Below are 12500 nucleotides of genomic sequence, written 5' to 3'. Positions count from 1 at the left end.
ACCGCCCGACTCGCAACTCGAGCGGATGTACGGCGGACTTTTCCCGCAATCGTACATTGCAGTCCACCCCTATATCTTCCACTTCATGAAGAGTTATCTCCCAAAAGCCAAAATCCCGCTGTCCCTATACATTAGGATAGCAATTATCTCCGAATAAGTAAGGACACGGGTGTCACGTAGCGTGCGAGCAAGGGCAAACTTGGGTGAGGAAAAGGAGAGCTACAAGCAGCTCACAACAGTCTGTCTTCATATTATCCTTGTAGGCTACTGTCTTCCTTTTAACATCATATCCATATGTTCATTATTAGTGTATTATTAGTGTGTTCATTATTCGTGTGTTAGGTTAGGAAAACTTGCAGCTAGGTGCATATATTATAGTGTGCTCATTATTCGTGTGTTAGGTTAGGAAAACCTGCAGCAAGTTGCATATATTATCCTGCTAGGTTATACGTTTCTCTCTCAAAGTATGCCCTTACTCCATTACTTGTTTGTTAGGTTAGGAAATACCTTCGTATAAGTTAAGACATGTGTGTCACGTAGCTTGCGAGGAGGTGCAAACTTGGGTGAGGTAAAGGAGAGTTACAAGCAGTTCTCCTAGTTCACAGTCCGTTTTCATATTATTCTTGTAGGCTATTGTCTTCCTTTAACATCATGTCCATATGTTCATTATTAGTGTACTATTAGAGTGTTCATTATCAGTGTGTTAGGTTAGGAAAATGGGGCCTACTAAGGACACTGTAGGGGCTGCAAGTCAACTTGGACGAAACTCGGTTCTTCCTGGTGACAAGGACAACCCAGCGTCATGCACTGACCTTCAGACAATGGAAAACATAAGAGAGGAGATGGAAGCCTTCTTGTTTAATGAAGTGAATAAAATAAAGAATGCCCAGAAGAAGTTTATCCTAGGAAAACTCTCAGTGTATGAACAGATTCTGAAGAAGTATGAGATGGAGGTTCTTGCACTTAAAACAGAGTTGCGATGTGTGAAGGCTCCCCAAACAGGAACACCGTCACTGGTTGAAAGCTATGCCAACAAGGCGGCTGCAAAACCCTCAGCACCCAAACAGCAGCTGATAAAACCGCAACAGCCTAAAATCCTAATGATAAAACCGGCAGAAGGAATCCAGAAAACTGAGAAGGAACTTGAAGAAGCGGTAAAGAACCTAGTTGCAACATCACTGAAAGACGTGCGTATTTCCAAATGCAGGTCAATAAAGGACAAAGGTATTGTTCTTGAAGTCCCTGACGACCAGGATGTCGAGAAAATAAGGAAGTGCGAAGACATCTCACAATCAGGCATCACCGTCTCCGATCAAAAAAAAAGAAACCCAAAGATTATTATCTTTGATGTAAACAGAAATACAAGTGAAGACGAACTCAAAATGGAACTGTTTGAGAGAAATCTCTCCAGGATGAATGTGACACAGGAAGAAGTTATGGATGGCGTAAGAGTGCTGTTCAAGACAGGCCCAAAAAACCGTGAGGAAGCAAACATGGTGCTGGAAGTCTCACCAAAACTCTGGAGCAAAATAGTACAATATGGTAGGGTCTACATAAACTGCAATTCGCACAGGGTACAAAACTACAGCAATATAAGCAGGTGCTACAAGTGCCAAGGTCATGGCCACACAGCAGCAAAGTGCAAGAATGCAGAAACGATTTGTGGCCACTGTGCAGCACCTGGACATACTTTCAAGGAGTGCTCAAAGAAGGACCAACCAGCCCAATGTGCAAACTGCAAGCGGGCTAAGAAGGCACACACCCACGCAGTGACAGAGACATCTTGCCCTGAATACAGTAGAATAAAGGCCATAATACATAGCACAATTGACTATGGCATGTAATAACAGTGTAGCAGTACAACCTGGAAGAAGACCATGGACAGATACACAAGAAAATGCGATAAGGATCCTTCAAATAAATGGGCAAAGAGCAAAAATCGTCCCAGATCAATTGACACAGCGAATCAGCGAAGAAAATATAGATGTGTTATTGATCCAGGAACCCTACTGCGTAAAAAACAAAGTATTTGGGTACCCATCAAACTTCCAGCTGATCTACAGCCCCAAAGGCGAAGCACCCAAGGCAGCAATAGCGGTTAAGACACAAACAGTAACAGCTCTGCAGTTGACAAGCTTCTGCAACATGCACGTAGCTGCTGCCAACATAAATGGAGCCTTTGGTGAGATTTACATTGCCAGCATATATTGCCAATATGGATCACCCATAGACCATTTTCTCCATCAACTGGAGATTATCCTCGACAAACTCCAAGGGAAAACAGTTATCATAGGGATGGACACGAATGCGAACTCACCAGTCTGGCACAGCTCAACAATGGATGCAGCAGGCAGAACGCTTGAAGACTTCATTTCACAACACGGGCTCATAATAATGAATGAAAGGTCAGAGCTAACTACTTTCTCTGGCCCAAATGGGGAGAGCAATATTGACATCACACTCTGCACACCTTCAGCTGCCAAAGCGGTGTGCAAGTGGATGGTTCAAGAAGAATGGACGTCAAGTGACCACAGGGCTATAACATATGAATTCGTGGCACCTAAAAGAGCAAGAGCTACTGCGGAACTTGTCACCTACAACACAAACTTCGCAAAGTGGCCCACCTTTGACTGGCACCTTATCAGGTCCACAGCGCACTGGCAACGGAGCCAAAATGTAGGAGTTAATGAAATGGTCACAAGGCTACAGGCAGCAATCCACGAGAGCTGTAGCCGATCAATGAGAAAGAGAACACAGGTGCAGAATCCAGTGCCATGGTGGAATGCAACACTTGCCAACCTGCGACGTGACACCATTACAGCACGGCGTAGTCTGCAACGAGCACGTAAAAATAATAATGAACCAGACATAGAAGCAGCAAAACAAATCTACAATAGAGTGAAAAACAAGTACAACAAGGAAATTGCCAAGGCCAAAGAGGAGACCTGGAAGAGATGGGTCACTGACTGCGATCAGAATGATCCTTGGGCCATAGTGAGAAAGATAATTCGGCCAAAACATGGAACAGAAAACGTGCTGAGCAATATAAAAACAAAGAACCAGACTCCTACAATGACTTGGGAGGAGACGGTACGGTCATTACTACAGAGTCTACTCCCTGATGACAACCCAGAACAGGACACAGACGACCAACAAGCTGTGAAAACTGACAACAACAGCTATGACAATGTGGACCTTGACCCAGAATTCACACTAGAAGAAATAGGGGCAGCAATAAAAGCTTGTAAACCAGGGAAGGCAACAGGTCCTGATGGTATTGATGATGCTATTATAAAAAGGGTTTGGCGCACCTGTCCCCATCTTCTCTCAGATTTGTACAATAAATGTCTACAGGAAAGAAGAGTCCCAGATATGTGGAAGGAGGGAAATGTCTGCATATTACTGAAATCAATAGATAAACCTAGGGATGAGCCTAAATCCTACCGTCCAATATGCCTTCTGTCTATCCTAGGAAAAATTCTAGAACGGTTAGTAGTCAGTCGTCTAGAAAAACGCTATGACGAATCAAATATAAAGGCCCACAACCAGTTCGGGTTTCGAAAAGGTGCATCGACGGAAATGGCTATTAGGCAGGTCTTGGGTAGTGTGGATTGTGAGGAGAAGTATGTGGTAGTAATATTTGTAGACATAGCCGGTGCCTTCGATAACTTATGGTGGCCTAGTGTTATGAGGCGTCTCAGAGCAATCCAGTGTCCGCGTAATTTGTATGACTTAATGGCAGATTATTTTAAAAACCGAAAGGTTATGGTCAGAAATAGGGCTGGCTGTGTAGGGAAATTGGTCACAAAGGGCTGTCCACAGGGCTCTATTTGCGGTCCTTTCCTGTGGAATCTCGTCTTTGACGAGATTGTGATTGAAAAAGAATACGAGCAATGGACAAAAGTGGCATATGCGGATGACCTTGCAATCATCATTAAGGGTCAGAGCAGGAAACAGATAGAGGACAGAGCAAGAATAGCGCTGGGGGAGGTAATCAGATGGACCACCGAAAACAAGCTGGCGATATCCAGACAAAAGACGGTTGCCATGACCATCAAGGGCAGATTTGACAGTCACAGACCACCAACAATCCCTCTCGAGGGAGGAAATGTCAAGTTCGTTGCAGAGTTTCCATATCTCGGTGTAACTCTGGATGAAAGACTCTGGTTCACACCTCACATGAGGAACATCCAGAATAGATTAAGTGCTGTCTCAGGTTCCCTCTTGAGGGTAACCAGAACGGAGTGGGGTCTGCAGAAAAAATCGTTAAGGGCTTGTGCCTCTCCGTTTGCAGATATGGTGCAGCTGCTTGGGCAGATCGGACAAAGCACCGATATGTCCAACGAATAATTGAGGCAATTCAAAGGCCATTTCTGTTGCAGATGACCAGAGCTTGTAGGACTGTATCGACGGAGGCCCTGCAAGTACTAACAGGATACATGCCGCTCGACCTTGAGATAGTGAAGGCAGCCTTGCTGTACTACACTCGGCATGGTGTGGCTGGCTCGGTCGCAGGGTTCCAGGTTCCAAGACCCACTGCTGGGCAACGTGATACCAGCAGACAAATAGACATAATGTTGCAGGAGGAGTGGCAAAATAGATGGAACCAGACAGAGAAGGGTAGGGAAACCTACAGCTGGATACCAGATGTGGGAATGTGGCACGCAGGTTGGCGGAGGGCGACGATTCCACCATACTCCTTAACATGCCTGCTGACTGACCATGGTCTGAAAAAGAAGATTTGTGACCTGGGAATTGAAGATGACGCCAGGTGTACGTGTGGTGAGGAAGAGGATTCCAATCACATCCTCTACACCTGTAAGCAGTACTCTGAGCCCAGAAGTCACCTTATACAAGCTGTAGGACTCACATCCTACCACAGAAAGGAAACTCTGCTACAAACAAATCAGGGCAGTAGCGAGAATCATCAGTGAAGCAATCTAAAGAAATATACAGTAAATAGTAGGATATGATTGCGACCCACTGCAAAAACCAGTACCAACTGGAATACAATATTTTTCCTTGGCCCATGATTCCGAAACAGCCCTCAGATTTCGCGCACTTGGAGGAACCATGGCTGAGTGCGGAGGGGCGACGAGCTGACTCTCAGAACCACCGATGATGCCTCTACATGGCTCCTGGGACACCAGTGGCGAGAAGGGTATGTCGGAGGGCAGAAAAACAGTACATGTCCAGAAATTGGCCAAGATCCTGGGAAACAGGGAATCGACAGCATGTGGGCCTCGCCAGCCTGGGAGCTACAGGTTGTTCCCCTGAGCACCCCCGTAATTACGATAATGCTGTAAGTGGATGCTATACTGCTGATGAAAAGGGTCGCCATCAGCAGTGGCGGCGCCGCCTCCACGCGGTTCCCCGTGGGCACCCAAAGGGTGGCTAAAGGCGCTCTTCAAATGGAAGGTCCATTCCCCCACAAAGGGGGTAGTTTTTCCGAGCTGGTTTCCTGTGTTGTGGCGGAGTTGGGTAGTGGATACATGGGTTGGACTTGAAGGGAGTATGAGCGGAAGCTCGGGAATCCCTGATGATGATCCACCTCTGGAAAGGGGAAACCCAAACCATAGCAGCCATGTACTATACTGTCCCTATACATGCTCTGGACGGCGGGCCGCGAGACGTGACGCCCGGTGGCAAAGAGTGCGCCGCTGAGGATATAGAGGGTTCGTTCCCCCGCACAGTGGTGACGGTGTGCGGGTAGTGTTTCCGACACCGCTTCCTGCGGTGGCAACGTTGGGGCAGAGTCGATACTCGCCCACTGGTGGAAGGTAAGCATTCTGCTTTACATCAGTACATAACTAATATTTCAGTCGTCTGACGTCCCTCCTTAGTAAATGATGCAGGACCACATACATAGATGATACATACTGTAAACTGGGGAGGACAGTGTGAACCGCACTCGACCCAGTCACCCTATCTCACAGTCCACTCTGTGTGTAACAGACACAGCGAAAGCACCAAAGCACTAGCGTTGAACAACATCCATTTTATCCTCGCTGCCACAGGACACCATCCAAAGAACGACAAGAGGAACGTGACATCCACTAATAAGACAGAATGTCTCACATCACCCGCCAACAACGCTGCTCAAATCAGCCAGCAACACCCACAGTGGTCCACCCAGTATCAACACAAGACGCAACGCCACAACACAACACAAAAGGTACAAGTAATAAAATACCCTTTGGCCACACCCCTGGTAAAGGCATCGAACCAACCCACCAACTGACACCAGCCAAACGTACATCCTGATTTGACACATCTCTGGCAACCTAACCCACGTTGGCCCTTAACTTAACCCACGTTGGCCCTTAACTTAACCCACGTTGGCCCTTAACTTAACCCACGTTGGCCCTTAACCTAAACCACGTTGGCCCTTAACCTAACACACGTTGGCCCTTAACCTAACCCACGTTGGCCCTTAACCTAACCCACGTTGGCCCTTAACCTAACCCACGTTGGCCCTTAACCTAACCCACGTTGGCCCTTAACCTAACCCAACCTAACCTAACCTAACTTAACTTACGTTTCCCCTAACCCAACCTAACCTAACTTACGTTGTCCCCTAACCTAACCTAACCTAACCTAACCTAACTTACATTGTCCCCTAACCTAACTTATGTTGTCCCCTAACCTAACTTACGTTGTCCCCTAACCTAACTTACGTTGTCCCCTTAACCTAACTTACGCTGCACCTTAACCTAACTTACGCTGCACCTTAACCTAACTTACGCTGCACCTTAACCTAACTTACGCTGCACCTTAACCTAACTTACGCTGCACCTTAATTGTCACATGTAACGTCACAAGAATGTAGCTTTGCCTAACAGCAACCCTCTGAACATAGTTCACTGCTTGGATCCTCTGGTGTCATGTGTATTTCTCGATGCCATGGTGCGTACCCTCACGTAAATGTCTTTCGAGTGTTGTGTACTTTCTACACAGTCCCGCTAACCACTGGAAGGTGTACCGCTACAGGACGAATATCGCCCTCCCCTCCTGCCCTTCCAAGCTGGTCGGTCAGGCGTTTGTTTGTGAAATGAGCCTTGCAGCTGTTCAGTTGCATTCGGTTGTCGATGCAGTCAGTGTACGTTGTGGTACGGCCTGTGTGGACTGTCCGCTGATGTACGCGTAACCCACACTGATCATCCGTCGTTACGTACTGAGTGACATAATGTGGCACATGCTTGACCGTACACCGGCTGCGCCCTACAATGGCGAATCATAAGGGCCATATGTTTTGCACGATGCTACTTGTCTCGTCTCCCCATTACAGCGAGATTGCACTGTTGTACGCCGTAGAGACATGTGGTAGGTACGGACGAAAGTATTGCATGTTGCCCCCCCCCCCCTGCCGGGGATCAGTGTGAGCCGTCTGTTGATGTAGCGACGCGGGTTTTCCTATTTAATCGTAATGCCCCACACAACATGATACCACGGTGGACCGCGTTCCACATCTGCGACATGTTACAGAGGCCGGTTGACAGTCGACCGCGCAAGGGACATTGCACACGTGCGCGGACCATCTTCCACGTGTTCTCTCGTGTACATGCCGCAGTGTGTATGTGGGCTGATGTAGCGTGTCGTGACACATAACATGCAGGCATGCCAGAATCGTAGATTTCGCAAATGTAGATTGACGTATACGTTTGCTGCCAAAGATCCGCAAATGAACTGGAAATCAGTTGTTGAGCGGTTGTTCGCGCTGAAGGTGCATCGGTGATAGCGACGATCGGTACATCTATGAACCGGTTGTTTCGGCGGTACCCGCCATGCCCCCGAACCTGAGTTGGCCATGTGGGTATGAAGCGATACGAGGCTGTGGCTTGGTGGGACAGTCCCCGGCCGGTGAGGGGGGGCCGCCCGGCGTGCTGGCCGCGCGCTGCGTGAGCGCACGCACTACAGCCGGCTGGTGGGGGGCGCCCAGTGGCAGGAGCGCCGGCCGACGGGCCCGACTAGCGTCCCAGCTACGCGCCGGCGCACCCTGCGCGCGGCGCCAGGATGCCAAAGTGGGTTCTGCCGAGCCCGGTGCGAAACGCGGTGGACATCTGCAGTGTGCTGGTCCGATTGCGGACTGTGTGCGTTGAGGATGCGCCGCCGCCCGGCACTCGGCGTCGCGACGCCGTCTGCTGCTCGGTCGCCCCCAGCGGTTCTCGCAGGTGGTTTGTATCGCAGCGCTGCGGACGTGTAGGCGCGTGCGCTGTGCTGGGAGAGTTCGCTTCTGCACCCAAGTGGGGCTTTGCCCTTCTGTGGCGCTGGCGTTGGAGCTGCCGGTCACCGTAGCTGGCGCATGTTGTTTCCCGCCGGCAATGCCACGACAGCACGCTCCCGGGCCTCTGTCGGCAGCGGCAAGCTCAGTTGGGAGCACGGGTGTTCGCACTGAAAGCGTCTACTCGCCTATCTCTGGGCGATTGCGCCTCTCTCGAACCCGACCAAGTACTTAGGACGGCGCTGCGCGCCGCCGGGACCTGAGAGGGTTTCGAGGTGTATCGTGCAGGGGAGCTCAGCCTCCTCCTTTTTGCAGAATAATTGAGCGGACGCTTGCGTGTTCGCGCGGGTCCTCGGGACACACTCCCGGGCGGCCGGCTGCTCAGCTCTCGTTGACGGAGCTCTCTGGTTGATCCTGCCAGTAGTCATATGCTTGTCTCAAAGATTAAGCCATGCATGTCTCAGTACAAGCCGCATTAAGGTGAAACCGCGAATGGCTCATTAAATCAGTTATGGTTCCTTAGATCGTACCCACGTTACTTGGATAACTGTGGTAATTCTAGAGCTAATACATGCAAACAGAGTCCCGACCAGAGATGGAAGGGACGCTTTTATTAGATCAAAACCAATCGGATTGGCTCGTCTGGTCCGTTTGCCTTGGTGACTCTGAATAACTTTGGGCTGATCGCACGGTCCTCGTACCGGCGACGCATCTTTCAAATGTCTGCCTTATCAACTGTCGATGGTAGGTTCTGTGCCTACCATGGTTGTAACGGGTAACGGGGAATCAGGGTTCGATTCCGGAGAGGGAGCCTGAGAAACGGCTACCACATCCAAGGAAGGCAGCAGGCGTGCAAATTACCCACTCCCGGCACGGGGAGGTAGTGACGAAAAATAACGATACGGGACTCATCTGAGGCCCCGTAATCGGAATGAGTACACTTTAAATCCTTTAACGAGTATCTATTGGAGGGCAAATCTGGTGCCAGCAGCCGCGGTAATTCCAGCTCCAATAGCGTATATTAAAGTTGTTGCGGTTAAAAAGCTCGTAGTTGGATTTGTGTCCCACGCTGTTGGTTCACCGCCCGTCGGTGTTTAACTGGCATGTATCGTGGGACGTCCTGCCGGTGGGGCGAGCCGAAGGCGTGCTTGCGCGTCCCGAGGCGGACCCCATTGAAATCCTACCAGGGTGCTCTTAGTTGAGTGTCTCGGTGGGCCGGCACGTTTACTTTGAACAAATTAGAGTGCTTAAAGCAGGCAAGCCCGCCTGAATACTGTGTGCATGGAATAATGGAATAGGACCTCGGTTCTATTTTGTTGGTTTTCGGAACCAGAGGTAATGATTAATAGGGACAGGCGGGGGCATTCGTATTGCGACGTTAGAGGTGAAATTCTTGGATCGTCGCAAGACGAACAGAAGCGAAAGCGTTTGCCAAGTATGCTTTCATTAATCGAGAACGAAAGTTAGAGGTTCGAAGGCGATCAGATACCGCCCTAGTTCTAACCATAAACGATGTCAGCCAGCGATCCGCCGCAGTTCTTCCGATGACTCGGCGGGCAGCCTCCGGGAAACCAAAGCTTTTGGGTTCCGGGGGAAGTATGGTTGCAAAGCTGAAACTTAAAGGAATTGACGGAAGGGCACCACCAGGAGTGGAGCCTGCGGCTTAATTTGACTCAACACGGGAAACCTCACCAGGCCCGGACACCGGAAGGATTGACAGATTGATAGCTCTTTCTTGATTCGGTGGGTGGTGGTGCATGGCCGTTCTTAGTTGGTGGAGCGATTTGTCTGGTTAATTCCGATAACGAACGAGACTCTAGCCTGCTAACTAGTCGCGTGACATCCTTCGTGCTGTCAGCGATTACTTTTCTTCTTAGAGGGACAGGCTGCTTCTAGCCGCACGAGATTGAGCAATAACAGGTCTGTGATGACCTTAGATGTTCTGGGCCGCACGCGCGCTACACTGAAGGAATCAGCGTGTCTTCCTAGGCCGAAAGGTCGGGGTAACCCGCTGAACCTCCTTCGTGCTAGGGATTGGGGCTTGCAATTGGTCCTCATGAACGAGGAATTCCCAGTAAGAGCGAGTCATAAGCTCGCGTTGATTACGTCCCTGCCCTTTGTACACACCGCCCGTCGCTACTACCGATTGAATGATTTAGTGAGGTCTTCGTACTGGTACGCGGCATTGACTCTGTCATTGCCGATGCTACCGGAAAGATGACCAAACTTGATCATTTAGAGGAAGTAAAAGTCGTAACAAGGTTTCCGTAGGTGAACCTGCGGAAGGATCATTACCGACTAGACTGCATGTCTTTCGATGTGCGTGTTGTGTCGCGCAACACGCTACCTGTACGGCAGTAGCCTTGCGCCGCGAGCGGAACCACGCGTGCCTCTCAAAACTAGCGCAAGTGTTGTTGTTGTTGTGTGGTACGAGCGCTGAAGCTCTGGAGCGGCTGGCCTGCGGCACCTGGCGCCTGACGCCGGTTTTGAATGACTTTCACGCGAGTGCCTACCCGCTCCGGTGTGGAGCCGTACGACGCCCATCGGCCGTCAGGCCGTTGGACACAAACTAATGGAACAGGGGCCGTCAAACGCCTCAGTCCCGCATCTGCAACTGTCTTAAAAGAGACGGTGGAGAACTGAAAAGATAAAGATCACCCAGGACGGTGGATCACTCGGCTCGTGGGTCGATGAAGAACGCAGCAAATTGCGCTTCGACATGTGAACTGCAGGACACATGAACATCGACGTTTCGAAAGCACATTGCGGTCCATGGATTCCGTTCCCGGGCCACGTCTGGCTGAGGGTCGGCTACGTATACTGAAGCGCGCGGCGTTTGTCCCGCTTCGGACGCCTGGGAGTGTCGTGGTCGCATGTGTGGTCGGCCGCGTCTCCTTAAACGTTCGATGCGCGCCCGTCGCCTGGCGGTTCGCGTAACGGTGCTTTCTCGGTAACGTGCACAGCCGGCTGGTAGTGTGGCGTGCGACACCTCGTACGACGACCTCAGAGCAGGCGAGACTACCCGCTGAATTTAAGCATATTACTAAGCGGAGGAAAAGAAACTAACAAGGATTCCCCCAGTAGCGGCGAGCGAACAGGGAAGAGTCCAGCACCGAACCGCGCAGGCTGCCGCCTGTCGTGGCATGTGGTGTTCGGGAGGGTCCACTACCCCGACGCCTCGCGCCGAGCCCAAGTCCAACTTGAATGAGGCCACGGCCCGTAGAGGGTGCCAGGCCCGTAGCGGCCGGTGCGAGCGTCGGCGGGACCTCTCCTTCGAGTCGGGTTGCTTGAGAGTGCATCTCCAAGTGGGTGGTAAACTACATCTGAGACTAAATATGACCACGAGACCGATAGCGAACAAGTACCGTGAGGGAAAGTTGAAAAGAACTTTGAAGAGAGAGTTCAAAAGTACGTGAAACCGTTCTGGGGTAAACGTGAGAAGTCCGAAAGGTCGAACGGGTGAGATTCACGCCCATCCGGCCACTGGCCCCCGCCCTCGGCAGATGGGGCCGGCCGCCCGCGCGGAGCAATCCGCGGCGGGGTCGTGTCCGGTTGCCTTTCCACTCGCCGCGGGGTGGGGCCGTTCCGGTGTGCGGTGGGCTGCACTTCTCCCCTAGTAGGACGTCGCGACCCGTTGAGTGCCGGCCTACGGTCCGGGTGCGCAGCCTGTCCTTCCGCGGGCCTTGGTTCGCGTCTGTTGGGCAGAGCCCCGGTGTCCTGGCTGGCTGCTCGGCGGTATATCTGGAGGAGTCGGTTCGCCCCTTTGGGCGCTCGGGCTCCCGCAAGCGCGCGCGGTTCTTCCCGGATGACGGACCTACCTGGCCCGGCCCCGGACCCGCGCCGCTGTTGGCTCGGGATGCTCTCGGGCGGAATAATCGCTCCCGTCAGCGGCGCTTCAGCTTTGGACAATTTCACGACCCGTCTTGAAACACGGACCAAGGAGTCTAACATGTGCGCGAGTCATTGGGCTGTACGAAACCTAAAGGCGTAATGAAAGTGAAGGTCTCGCCTTGCGCGGGCCGAGGGTGGGTGGGGCTTCCCCGCCCTTCACGGGGCGGCGGCCTCCGCACTCCCGGAGCGTCTCGTCCTCATTGCGAGGTGAGGCGCACGTAGAGCGTACACGTTGGGACCCGAAAGATGGTGAACTATGCCTGGCCAGGACGAAGTCAGCGGAAACCCTGATGAAGGTCCGTAGCGATTCTGACGTGCAAATCGATCGTCGGAGCTGGGTATAGGGGCGAAAGACTAATCGAACCATCTAGTAGCTGGTTCCCTCCGA

General features: G+C 51.4%; 1 protein-coding gene and 2 non-coding genes across 3 annotated transcripts in view; 2 read left to right on the top strand and 1 right to left on the bottom strand.

The window, feature by feature from the left end:
* The first annotated feature begins 8622 nt into the window (after window positions 1-8622).
* On the top strand, window positions 8623-10515 carry LOC126357247 (small subunit ribosomal RNA). The gene has a single exon (XR_007566194.1). It is a non-coding gene; the product is annotated as a small subunit ribosomal RNA (ribosomal RNA).
* A 361-nt stretch (window positions 10516-10876) lies between these two features.
* On the top strand, window positions 10877-11031 carry LOC126356794 (5.8S ribosomal RNA). Its single transcript, XR_007565827.1, has one exon. It is a non-coding gene; the product is annotated as a 5.8S ribosomal RNA (ribosomal RNA).
* A 963-nt stretch (window positions 11032-11994) lies between these two features.
* Window positions 11995-12500, bottom strand: part of LOC126354577 (uncharacterized) — a 16622-nt gene continuing 16116 nt past the window's right edge. The window contains exon 2 of the mRNA XM_050004323.1: window positions 11995-12500. This exon is cut by the window's right edge and continues 933 nt beyond it. The gene's annotated coding sequence lies outside the window, so the exon portion shown is untranslated.

The sequence above is a fragment of the Schistocerca gregaria genome, chromosome 3 (genome assembly GCF_023897955.1).
Source record: "Schistocerca gregaria isolate iqSchGreg1 chromosome 3, iqSchGreg1.2, whole genome shotgun sequence".
NCBI classification, from domain to species: Eukaryota; Metazoa; Arthropoda; class Insecta; order Orthoptera; family Acrididae; genus Schistocerca; species Schistocerca gregaria.
Note: the sequence above shows the minus strand (reverse complement) of the source record. Positions and strands in the feature narration are given on the sequence as shown.